Consider the following 12,410-nt stretch of genomic DNA (forward strand, 5'->3'; position numbering starts at 1 on the left):
TTAACCTTTAGATTTCTCTTCACGGTCTAGAAATGATAATAATGATGATGATGTTAATAATAACAATACTCCACAGAGACAACTCCATTGAAAGCGATCTTTGCAAGTGCCATATTTACACTATAATCCAGTCCGCTTCCCCTCCCTTTCGTTTCTCTCATATTTTACATATAAACCTGGGAGATACCATGATCCGCTTCTAGGGGATCCTGCATATTTTCCCGAGGCTGCTTTAAAACTCTGTAAACCGTTGCAGTCTGACAGCCAACCAGCGCTGGCGTCCTTGTCCAGAATCGAATCGCCCCCCTTCTTAGCAGCCGGGGAAGGGGCAACCCAGTCTGGAAGGGTCGATCCAACCAAATAAAACTGTTACCCCCCCTTCCCACCCCTCCCCGCGCATTTCTTGCAGGGTTCCACAAAGTACGCCCGGAGCTTCCTGGTAGGTTTTGCTGAATGGGGGAGGGGCAGTGCAGGCAGCGGCGGAAACCAGACATTACAGATAAGAGTGTGCACAGCCCTCGGCAAGAGTCTTTTGCACTGCAGCTGCATGAGGTTTGGGGCGCTGAGAATGCCGCTGTGACAAGGCGATCGACAAGTTTTTCTCCCCCCCTTCCCCCCCTCCTTCAATCTTGGTCATCATCTCCTGAATCCCCCACAATGCCTTGGTCGGTCTGTCTACAATCTGATGGTTGCCTCTGAACAGAAATGTGAGAGGTAAGAGGACTTTCCACCTCCCCCCCCCCCTTTTTTTTTGTTGCTCTCCCCCCTTAACACTTTATAGATCGGGGGTTTTTTGGCGGTTATATATATATATTTCCCCCTTCATGTTTACAAGCTTTGCACTTAAGACTTGGTTGTCTGAAGGAAGGAGGAAGTGAGCTGGTCTCGGGTTTTTGCCTTGCCTGGATAAGTGCAGTGCCGTCCACCATAGTATAGGATTCCCCTATCGCTACACCCTCGAAGCTCTCAAAAACAGAACGCAGAAGGTCGCCGCTGCAGCTTTCTGCTGGAAGCGGCCGCTTCTCTGCTTGTGGACGTGTTCTCTCTGCAGGGTCCGTCCGGGTGCAGTTTTGCAGTCTGTCCACACACACGCACGCACGCAGACTGGGGAGAACACCCGCCAAGCAGGTGCACGAAAAGCAACCCCCCCCCCTCCAGTCACTCCCTGACCTTTTCTTTCAAGCTTAAATTACCCCTGAACTTGGCTTGTGGTATGCCCCTTATTATAGCCCGGCGCAGCTCCAGGGAGGAGAATGGATGCGCTTTACTTGAGAGACCCTCTTTCAGAGCACTCGTCACAGAGCGCCTACCGCAGCCGGCTCCACAAGGTCCGGCGGCGAGATGTGTCAGCCTAACCTTCTCTGCAAGGATCAGAACACCATTTTTCTTTTCTGGGGGAAATGAGGTGTCATCCGTTTAGTCAGTGTGCTGTCTCACTTAAATTTTTTTTAAAAAAGAAAAATAATGCGGGCCTGATGTGTTACAGGAGAGGGTCACTCCTTGCCCACTGCCCATAAATTATGTGCGACATGTTTAGTTGTGCTTCCTTATATGGATGGCGCTGTATTTTGGTACTGTGGCTTTGGCCCAACTTTACAGGGGGAAGGATCCCTCTGCAATAAAATAAAATATTTTAAAAATGAAACAGGTTACTTTGAAAACAGGGACAAAATGCCACTGGTTTGATGTACATTTGTTCACACACATACACAATTTGTGTATATGACATCTAGCAAGTGGAGTTTGATTGGTATGATGTGCTTTTGTAAGAAGTATTTTACAATTTTATTCCAGAAGTGGGAGATATCAGGTCTGTGTTTCCTTTAATGGGCAGGAATTTGTTAATGGCACTGCATCATAAGAAAAATATTATGATTCAGGTTTCTCTAGGGTACTGTTAACTGTGCTGCAGTGTACAGGGCTGCCTTCAAAGTAGTGCTCTGGCACAGGTAAGTTTTTTTTAAAAAGCCAGTCCCTAGATCCTCAGCTTCTAAACGTTACAGTGCCTGTTGTAGATGTTGGTCTTGTTTCATTTGGTTAAAACTAGCAGTGAAGAAAAGTTTACCAAGGAACTGTGTAGAAGTTATCAATGACAGCTTGAATATATCTTAGATCAACAAAAAGGATGGTTTTTAGGGTCTTTAGGTCTTTTAGTAGAAAGAGAGAGACCTTTCCACATTTTACTTCATTGGGTAGGTGCACTTATGTGTGTTGAAGAATTGTAGACGAACTAGACTGCTCGAATATGTCTCGAATTTAGATTTCCCTAAGATATAGTACTGTGGCACTTATCTGCATGTCGTCAGACTTCAGGATGGGTAGAAGATTGAGATTTCCAGAGCTGATGATGATCTGGCAGATAGGAGAAAGCATATGGCCAGTCGTCTGAAGATGTATGGAGAATGGGAAGGAAAACAAAAAGAGAGGAACTAGTTAATTTTTTTTTTTTTGGTCATAGGAAAGATAAGATTCAGATTGAACACGCGGAGAGAAAATGGTATTGCTTAATGAGTTTTCAGTGGTTTGTCAAGGAGACAGTGCAATTGCATTGCAAAATCTGCAGTTGGCCCACCATAACTAAAGACTTGAGAAAGACGCTCCAGGGAGACACAGCAAAAGCTACATTAGCAGGCGTCAGAGTACAGACGTTATGTTGGGAAGCATAGTTTCTGTTGCTTGCACAGGATATTTTAAAATAATTGTCAACTCCTTGCAAGGGAGTCTGATTTTGGAGGCATGTTAATTACTTCCTGTGCTCATGGTAAATTGGGGGTCAAGGAGCACAGAAACACTGTCTTTTTAAAATAAAGAATGAAATAGTTATTTTAATGCTGCTGTCAAAATTAGAGGAAGCACTAACTGACTGGACAAATAGCTTATGTGGTCTGATACAGAATGACAGGAGATTTCAAAATAGACAATATGAGAGGAATGTCTATGAAATGATTTGGGGTTGGGGAAAGAGAGAGAGAGAGAGAGAGTACAGGCCATATATAAAATATTAATGGAAGATCAACTTAGTGCTCTTTTTGCTCTATGGTATTGATACAGACAGCACACACATGGTGCTCTCATTGAACTGGCTGGTCAAAATGTATTCCTTTAAAACACTTTTTTCTCACAATGTTAACAGTACAACTGGAACTCATAGGCCTGATTTAGACGTCAGCCCCATGACTGTCAAACCAGAGTTCAGTGATCTGGACTGCCTTATGTTCTCCTCTCCCCCTTTCCCCTCAGACTTCTGCACTTTCTTCCTTCCCTTTCCTTAGCAGTAACTGTGGTATAGTATGACATCTGAACTAGAGTAACCATAGTTACCAGTAGCTATAGTTTTCTCTCCTGCTATATAGTTTGAGCTTGGGGTCTAATCCTGGTTTCAGTCTCTGATTTGAGAGCCTTGTGATTAGTGGTAACTGTAGTTGGTTCAAATGTCATGGTAAACACTTATCTCTTTGTCTGTGGGGAGAACCCTTGTCGTACTGTAGTGGTTAGGGTTATTTTATTTATTTAGGGTGCCTGACTTAGGATCTTGGAGAATCCAGGTTCAAATCGCCATTCTTCCATGAGGCTGTCTAGATAAATTTGGCCAGTCACCCTCTCAGTCTAACATAGGGTTGCTGTGAGGATAGGGAGAACAATGTTCAGTATCCTTGCAGAAAGAGCAGGATAAAAATGTACCAAATAAATTAATAGATATAATTAACTAGGGAGGGAGACAGGATTTTTAAGTGCAACAAGGAAGCTTAGGGGATGTTTCTGATTACCAGGCTGTTAAGAGGAAGAATTCGATAAAAATGCAAACCAAAAATGTAGAAGATGGAAGTTGTGTCTTTGCAATTTAGATTTCTTTTACATCTTATGGCAAGGGTGCAGTTCAGAGTATTTTTATTCTTGAAAAAGTAGTGTGAGGAGTAGCTTAGACTAAGAAACAGGGACTTGGGAAAAGCCACTCAATTAGCTTAATGAGTGACAGAGTGGAAATGTGAACCTGCATATCCCATGTCCATGTTCAAAACTTCTATCCCTGCATCACCTTGAAATTTCTAGGAGAACAGTGAGCTGGCTTATATACTGAACTGCTGGCTCATTATTGCTGTATCTTCAGAGGCTTCCCTTGGACAGCTTTGGGGCCATATGAATTTTTGCCAACTAGAAGGGGGAAAAAAATCTGAGATGAAAAAGAGGGGAATGTTAGAGGTCAATCATAGTCACTTGCTTTATTGTGTAACTGAGGAAAATGTAAGAATGGAATAGTCTAACTATTGCAGATACCCTAATTGGATTTCATTCTTAGATTAATTATTTCTGGAGATCACTTTTTAAAATATTCACAGATAAATAATTTCTTCTTCAGCTGTTATAGCCAGGGTCCTTTGCAACAGAGGTTTTGAATGCCAAATTGTTTTGATAAGGTAAATATCTTGAAAGGTAATTTCTAAGCAGGATATTTGAGGAGCAATTCAGTAAATTTTTGTGTAGGTCTCAAAGAAGCCATTACTTTCCATGTTGCAGGAAATTATGTGACAGTAAATTTCCTTTGGCTTGTTTGGACTGAGCATTGACAGTGGCTGATGCTTGATCAGCCCATTGGTGGCCTGAAACAGTTTCCTGTGACCGAGTTGTGAATTGTGTTTACACAATTGAAAGGATGATAAAATCCTCAAACATAGATAAGTGAACTTGATCAAAGCCATCTGATATTTAAGTTGGAGAGATAATTATTGGCATTTATAGGGTTGGAAATTTATGGCCAATGTCCATAGAGCTATTTTATGCATGCCCAAGGATTTGGAGCATATACTCTCTGAGAGTTTTACTTTCCCCCTCCTTTAACCAGTAGACAGCCATGCCATATCACAAACTGATTTTGAAACACCCTTAGTTTCCAGAGCAGTTTGCCACATGGTATGTTAAAGAGGTTCCCTTTTTAGAAGCATACGGTCAAAGATCTCCTGCAATGGAGAACTACAATGGTTGTGTAGCACGTTGGATCTCTGCCTGGTCATTTATAGGATATTTTAGTTCCATATTACATTATTGCTAAACTTGGGAAGAATATGCAGATCAGATGAAAAAAATATTGTGAATAAATTCATCTGCCTTTTCCATAACCTACACATCTATTTGTGCATTGCATATCATTCAAGCCTAGTATGAATTAAAAATAATAAAATACCATCTAATGCTTATTGAAGGCTTGTCTGAGTTTTCCCAAATAATTGTCAGGCATGTTTTCCAAATAATGTATCATGGTGCTTAGAAATTTGGAATTAGGTAGTAGACAACTTTAACACTTTACTTTCACATGGATGGCTCTCTTAACTGACTCATTCCAAGGGTTATCAGTTTGGTAAATGCCATTTCTGTAATTCTGATGGATCCCCATGATTTCCAGTGAGGGAGGATTGCAGATGGAGTAGGCAGCAAAATTGTTAGAATTACACGTGTTGTGACACAAGCTCTGCTTCACCCTGCAAGCGAATGAGGAGAGGAGTAGAATGAACCTGTGGTGGAAGGACCTATGGATACCCTCCTCCTAGGAGCCCATAGAAATTTGCAGGCAACTCTGTTACAACATCACGCCACCTAAGATTTTATGTTTGTAGACACAGCCCTTTAGACCGGCCATGACCCCATAGGCTGTTGTGCACACAGAGCTGGAACATGATTGAAATTTGTGACCTTAGCTGTAATTGGCTCTTGCTGGCTTTCTGCTTCCACTTTTGTGCTTTTTAACCTTCCACTGGGTAATACTTTCCCAATGGAAAAGCTCTGCAACATCAATGCACATGTTGTTGAAGTAAGTGGCAGAGCTCCCGTTGATGTGATCAGAACTGGATTGTGGCCCACAACTATTTTTTAAATTAAAAAAACCCTAGGTTATTAATCATACTAACCTATGACTATACTACCACACAATAACTAGCTTTTGAAGTCAATATTGTAAGAGTATGGTTATAGAAAGCATAGGCTGGTTCATGTAGTATTTTTAGTGAATGGTAGCCAAATCTACATGAATCCATTGAGTAGCATTGCTGTTGATGTGATTTGCAGGTTCTGTCTTTGGTATCTGTGATTGACACTTGCTTATAATTTCTTGATGTTGCAGTCAGCAAGTCTGAGACACAGTATACAGGAAGGGGAGGTAGTGGCACAAGAAACCCAGTTGCCACATATGTATCTTATCTTGGGAAGTGGAGTGGGATCATGAGATGGTATAGTATAGCCCAGTCTGGTCAGATCTCAGAATCTAAGCAAGGTTGATACTTTGATGGGGGACTACCAAGGAAGACTGTGCAGAGGGAAGCAAACCATTTCTGCTTCTCACTTGCCTTGAAAACCCTGTGGCTGTCGACTTGATGACACTTTACAGGCCTACATGTCTTCATATCTTTGCCAGGCCCTGTTGCATTTCCAGTTATGGTCTGGAGCATCTCATTGGATACGAGAAAAATGCCTAAACAGACATGCCAAGTGCTGCACATCTGATAACATTTATTAGCTATGCTATTTTTTTTTCAGTGCTCCAGTGACCATGTACAAATACAAATTTTGGTATTTCAGTCCATGTGAACATGCATTAACCCGTAGCATTATTGGGTGGCTACTCTTTTGAGTTGCTGAAAGACACAGTTTATAGATTGAAACTCTAGATTCCCAGAAGGGATGGATTATTGCACAGAACATACTGTGGCTGAAATAGGGAGGCTTAAAGCTGTGTTGCTTTCTTTTTGGGTTGCAGCATTAGCACCCATTAGATGGGCTGAAAACATACCTTTGGCCTAATGTTTATATTTACTTCAAAAATAGCAGCACTTTTGAATTTCAATAGAGAGATGGTAGGAAAACACAGGGGAAAGCCCTATGTTTAAGTGGACAGGTACTAATATCTTTTGCCTTATATTATCAGAATGGCATGTTTTTGCGAGTGACAGTGCAATCCTAAGCAGAGTTATATTTGTTTGTTTGGTTTATTTGGTTTGTATCTTGCCCTCCCCACAAGCAGGCTCAGGACAGGTCCCATCATAGGATTTACGATATTAAAAACACATAAACAAATTAAAATACATGTAACATCACAGAATTAATATTAACACTTAACCGATGTTTCAACAGCCAGCCAGCCAGCCAACTGGGTCCTGGGTGGTTATTTATACCCTTTCTTGTACCCTTCAAGGGCTTAATTCCATTTAGGATTGCACTTTTTGGTCGGCTTTTAAGTTGTGTTAACACTAGCATTCCCCTGAAAAGAGTTAGGAGGGGAAAAGAAAATACAATGGTTGTGCAGTTTGCTTTAAAAATGGTTTTAAATCACAGTAAACAGTATGAGATGCCCATCAAAATCTAAGGTGGAAGGGGCCCCCAGGAACAGGATTGGGGGGCATTTTGGGCTACCACAGGAGTGGGGAGGTGGAAAAATCTTGTGGGTGTAAGAACTTACACTGTCTGTGGAAACACCTGTGGAAACCTTACCTTACCTGTGGAAACACTATCATAGATCTAAGTGTTATTTTCTCCAAAGGTTTCTGCATGTTTGTGTATTTTCTAGCGCATTATTTAAAATTACATTGCGACAACGTTTCTAATCAATTCAAAACGATTATTTCTGAGAAAAATTAGAAGCCCATCTCAGCATGGGAACTGAGCTCTGTTCTTGTTGTTAGTGTGCTAATGGAAGTTGCCCACTAAAAAGCTGTGCAACATACTTTTCAGCAAGATCTCACAGAAAGTTAGGATTAAAGTTGGTAACTCTCCAAGAGGATTGATTTATACCATACTACTTTAATCTCTTCTCCTTTCTTCCCTGTAACTGAAATGAAGAAATTCAGTCAACTTTCCACCTTTATCTGCTAGGTTAGGGGAAAAAAAAAACAATTTGGCAACGTATTTGCTTGTAGAGAGCTGTGATGATATGGAAATTGGCTGCTCTTTTAGTGCTTTTAAGGACATGGAGATTCTGTTCCACCAACAGCCTGGAACAATATTTCTTCTTAACATCACTGAAAGCTACATGTGAGATAACAGAGCTTGTACAAATATATTGGAATAGCATATGTTTGTGTGGTATAGAATTATAAAGTTCAAAGGAGAGACTCTTAAGAGCCCACTCATATGTCTTTCAATCTGACAGGAGTTCTACATATGTTCCTTTCTTTCTTATCATAGGAAAAATATCACAGGTGATGTATTAAACTTACTTGGTTATGATATGGCCCTAACTAGGTGATCATGGAGATACAGTATGCAGACCAGTGTGGTACAACTCCATTCACTCCTTACTTACTATTTCACAAGGTTGTGGCGGGGCCGAAAATTAAGCTTTTTACATGCCTTTAAAAATATTTTACTCTTTGGTGTGTGGGGGGTGTATCTATGCATTTGTTGCAGGCAGTGTTCCAGATTTATATGATGAATGTTGACAATCACAGGCAAACGTTGTGAATTTTAGAAAATACAAAGATATGCTGGTAGGTAATGACATGTACCTCAGTATGATTGTTAGTGGTTTATATCAAAAAAATGAGGGAATCTATTTTTGAACATTAATATAATTCCCTAGTGTTTTTCAGTGCTCCCATGAGAATACATTCACCATGTTTTGAAAACCCATTGTGACATATCTATTACTCAGAAGCTATATTACCATGCTAGAAATAAGTTTTAAAACCCTTCCTTTATTTTTCAAATGAGGCTAAGGATCAGGCTGTAAAAGAAATGGGATCTGATATTAAAAGATATGAGCCATGAAATACACAGATGAAGTCACAACTTCCCACTGGCAAGAATGGTGCTGTCTTGTGGAGTACCTGGTTCTGTAACAGTTGTCCCGATGAATGGTCCCTGGAGACAGTTGGAGCAGATAGCAGGGAGCCATTCTGCAATATGTCCCTAAACCATCTTAAAACTGTGGAGGTCAGCATTACTAGTTTGTGGGTTAGGCTAGAGTCTCAATATTTAATCAACATTAATGAAAAAACCAAGTGATTGCAGCCAACCTTTTACATTTATATTTGTTCATTTACATTTCTGGTATTTTTAATATTTTGATAGACAGCATATAAATTGCCTGCAGGACAAAGGAGACTATTTAATTTTTTAAGAATGTCATTACCACTAGCTTATTTAATGTTACAATAATGAAAAAAGCAAGGTGTATGTTTTTTTGAGGGAATTTTACAACACATATCCACTAAGAACATAAGAACATAAGAGAAGCCATGTTGGATCAGGCCAATGGCCCATCCATTCCAACACTCTGTGTCACACAGTGGCCAAAAACCCCCTCCAAGTGCTATCAGGAGGTTCACAAGTGGATCTAGAAGCCCTTCCACTTTGCTCCACCCCAAGCACCAAGAATACAGAGCATCACTGCCCCAGACAGAGAGTTCCATTAATATCCTTTAGCTAATAGCCACTGATGGACCTCTGCTCCGTATTTTTATTCAGTCCCCTCTTGAAGTTGGCTATGCTTGTAGCCGCCACCACCTCCTGTGGCAGTGAATTCCACATGTTAATCACCCTTTGGGTGAAGAAGTACTTCCTTTTATCTGTTTTAACCCGACTGTTCAGCAATTTCATTAAATGTCCACGAGTTCTTGTATTGTGAGAAAGAGAGAAAAGTAGTTCTTTACTACTCCATCCCATGCATAATCTTGTAAAGCTCTATCATGTCACCCCACAGTCGACGTTTCTCCAAGCTAAAGAGTTGCAAGCGTTTTAACCTTTCTTCATAGGGAAAGTGTTCCAAACCTTTAATCATTCTAGTTAATCATTCAGCATATAGCTGAGACTGTCAATAGATTTCCTCAGGAAATCAGTAGTGTCACACAAATAACTTTGAGTAGTGGAGGCACAGGGCTTGAGTACATCCAGATAGATGCCCCTACTGTGGTACTGGCTATTCTGACTGGAAACAATGGGGAGTCCAGGGTTTGCTCAAAATGTGACTATTGTCTGTCTTCTCATTGGTATGTTGAGACTGATGCATTTATCTTGCATTTGGTATCTTGCATACCAAATCTAAGATTTCTATGTGTTGTGGAAGTATTTTAATTGTCATGTCAGTCACTTCATCACCTACCTTGTATTTGTATTCTCCTTTCCTGTTAAATCCATCCTTTGGCTTAGAAAGAACTTTTTTTTTGCTGCACATTCTCTCAAACTGGTGTCCAGTTCATAGACTCTTGACAGGAGGATACATAAGTGGCCAATGTTGAAATTACTTCCGGCTGCTTCTTTCCCAAAGTTATGGTTAGGAAATAGTCACTTCAGCCAAACCCTGGGCCATCTGGGGTGGGTGGTGGGTGGTGGGTGGGTAGTATATTCACATCACTAGTAACTTCAATTTAACATGCTCTAAAATCCTGTTCTAGCCTCAGTGGCAGAAGTGTTGGAAAGAGGGGATATGAATGTGAATGCCTTAGAAAGCTCTGCTCCTGAACTGATTTTTTTTTAAACTGGGGTGGCAGGAACTGAATGCTCCATGATGCAGTTCAGTTTCAAAGAGGAGCCAGACCCCAGCTGAGGCTTCTCCCTGCAGGTTTTTCTGAGCAGCCCAGCAGAGCCCACTCAGGAGCTGATCCCGTGTGAACAGTTCTCCCCATAGGCTGTGCTGATAAGCCAGGTTTAAACCAGATTGCCCAACAGAGCAGCCCCCATCCTCCATTGCATCCAGTGGAGGGAAAAGGACATTTAAAGGGATCACGGTCCCTTTAAATGCCTTTTGCAAGCCATGAATGCCCTTTAACTGTGGCTATCTGAGAGGCCCCCAAAATCCTAAATATTTTTGAGATTTTTCAGGGTGGCCATTTTTGGATAGCTGAATCAGTAGCCCATTTGGTAACTGGCTGAGAAAATACCTGACAAATACTGATAAAGTATTTATTGGGTATATTTTGTCTCTGTTTATACCGAGTGCACATGCCTACTGCAGACTATACCACTGTCCATAGGGTTTATTATCTGTTTTGGGGCATGTATTACTCTGTTGTCACTTCTTTCTCACAATATAAGAACTTGTGGGCACTCAATGAAATTGCTGAGCAGTCACAGGTTAGAAGAGATAAAAGGAAGTACTTCTTCACCCAAAGGATGATTAACACATGGAATTCACTGCCACAGGAGGTGGTGGCTGCTACAAGCATAGCTTAAAGAGGGAATTGGATAAACATATGGAGCAGAGGTCCATAAGTGGCTATTAGCTAAAGGATATTAATGGAACTCTCTGTCTGGGGCAGTGATGCTCTGTATTCTTGGTGCTGGGGGGGGGCAACAGTGGGAGGGCTTCTAGTGTCCTGGCCCCACTGATGGACCTCCTGATAGCACCTGGTTGTTTGGGTTTTTTTGCCCCCATGGGACACAGAGTGTTGGACTGGATGGGCCATTGGCCTGATCCAACATGACTTCTCTTATGTTTTTATTATGTAAAAACTTGTAAGTCAGAGCATTTTGAGACCAAGACAAATAAAAATGATCTTTCTAGTTTTTCAGCATTGTTATTTCTGTATAATGGTTTCCTCTGTGGCGAGTATTTATTTCACAAGGACTACTGTATTTCATCCTTCTTCCTTTGTGAAAACCAAACGATTATTGTCTGCATTTGTTTATTATTGTTTCTTCATATTGCTTGATTCATTATGGCTTAATTGTTTTAAAACATAATGAAAGATTGTCTTTAAATTTTTTCAAAAGTAAGTTTTAAAAAAAAGCCTTAGCAAAGGAGCTAAGGTAATTTGGATCTATGATGTTCATATATCCACAGAGAGCCAGTTTGGTGTAGTGGTTAAGTGTGCAGACTCTTATCTGGGAGAACCGGGTTTGATTTCCCACTCCTCCACTTGCACCTGCTAGCATGACTTTGGGTCAGCCATAGCTCTGGCAGAGGTTGTCCTTGAAAGGGCAGCTGCTGTGAGAGCCCTCTCCAGCCCCACCCACCTCACAGGTGTTTGTTGTGGGGGAGGAAGGTAAAGGAGATTGTAAAGGCTCCCATGCTTCTTTGTAGAAAAAAGCCCAGCAGGAACTCATTTGCGTATTAGGCCATATTCCCTGATGTCAAGCCAGCCAAAACTGCATTCCTATGTGTTCCTGCTCAAAAAAAAGCCCTGTTTCTGTCATTACCCAAACTATGTAGAATGGAGACTCTGGGAATGAACCTAGGACCTTCTGCGTGCCAAACAGATGTTCTACTACATGTTGCATGAGAACTGCCACACTTATGTTTGATTTTTTTCCATTAAGCATGGGAATACTTTTGTAAAGATGGAAGAACATGAATAAAGCAGAGTACTCAATAACATATATATAAATAGCTCAGATTTTAAGTATAACAATAGATAAACCTTTGCTATATAAAGTGATGTGGCAAGTGACGCCTACATGCTCTGAGTGTTTTTTTTTTTAAAGACAAT

At 41.0% G+C, this 12,410-nt stretch overlaps 1 protein-coding gene across 12 annotated transcripts in view; it reads left to right on the forward strand.

Annotated features, from left to right (window-relative positions):
• The first annotated feature begins 402 nt into the window (after positions 1–402).
• MBNL1 (muscleblind like splicing regulator 1) overlaps positions 403–12,410 on the forward strand; it is a 227,432-nt gene continuing 215,424 nt past the window's right edge. For 11 of the 12 annotated variants that reach the window (XM_060242350.1, XM_060242356.1, XM_060242352.1 and 8 more), the window contains exon 1: positions 403–714. The gene's annotated coding sequence lies outside the window, so the exon portion shown is untranslated. The remainder of the gene's footprint in view (positions 715–12,410) is intronic. The other variant, XM_060242362.1, reaches the window with a different exon arrangement.

This window comes from Heteronotia binoei, chromosome 6 (assembly GCF_032191835.1).
Source record: "Heteronotia binoei isolate CCM8104 ecotype False Entrance Well chromosome 6, APGP_CSIRO_Hbin_v1, whole genome shotgun sequence".
Lineage (NCBI taxonomy): Eukaryota > Metazoa > Chordata > Lepidosauria > Squamata > Gekkonidae > Heteronotia > Heteronotia binoei.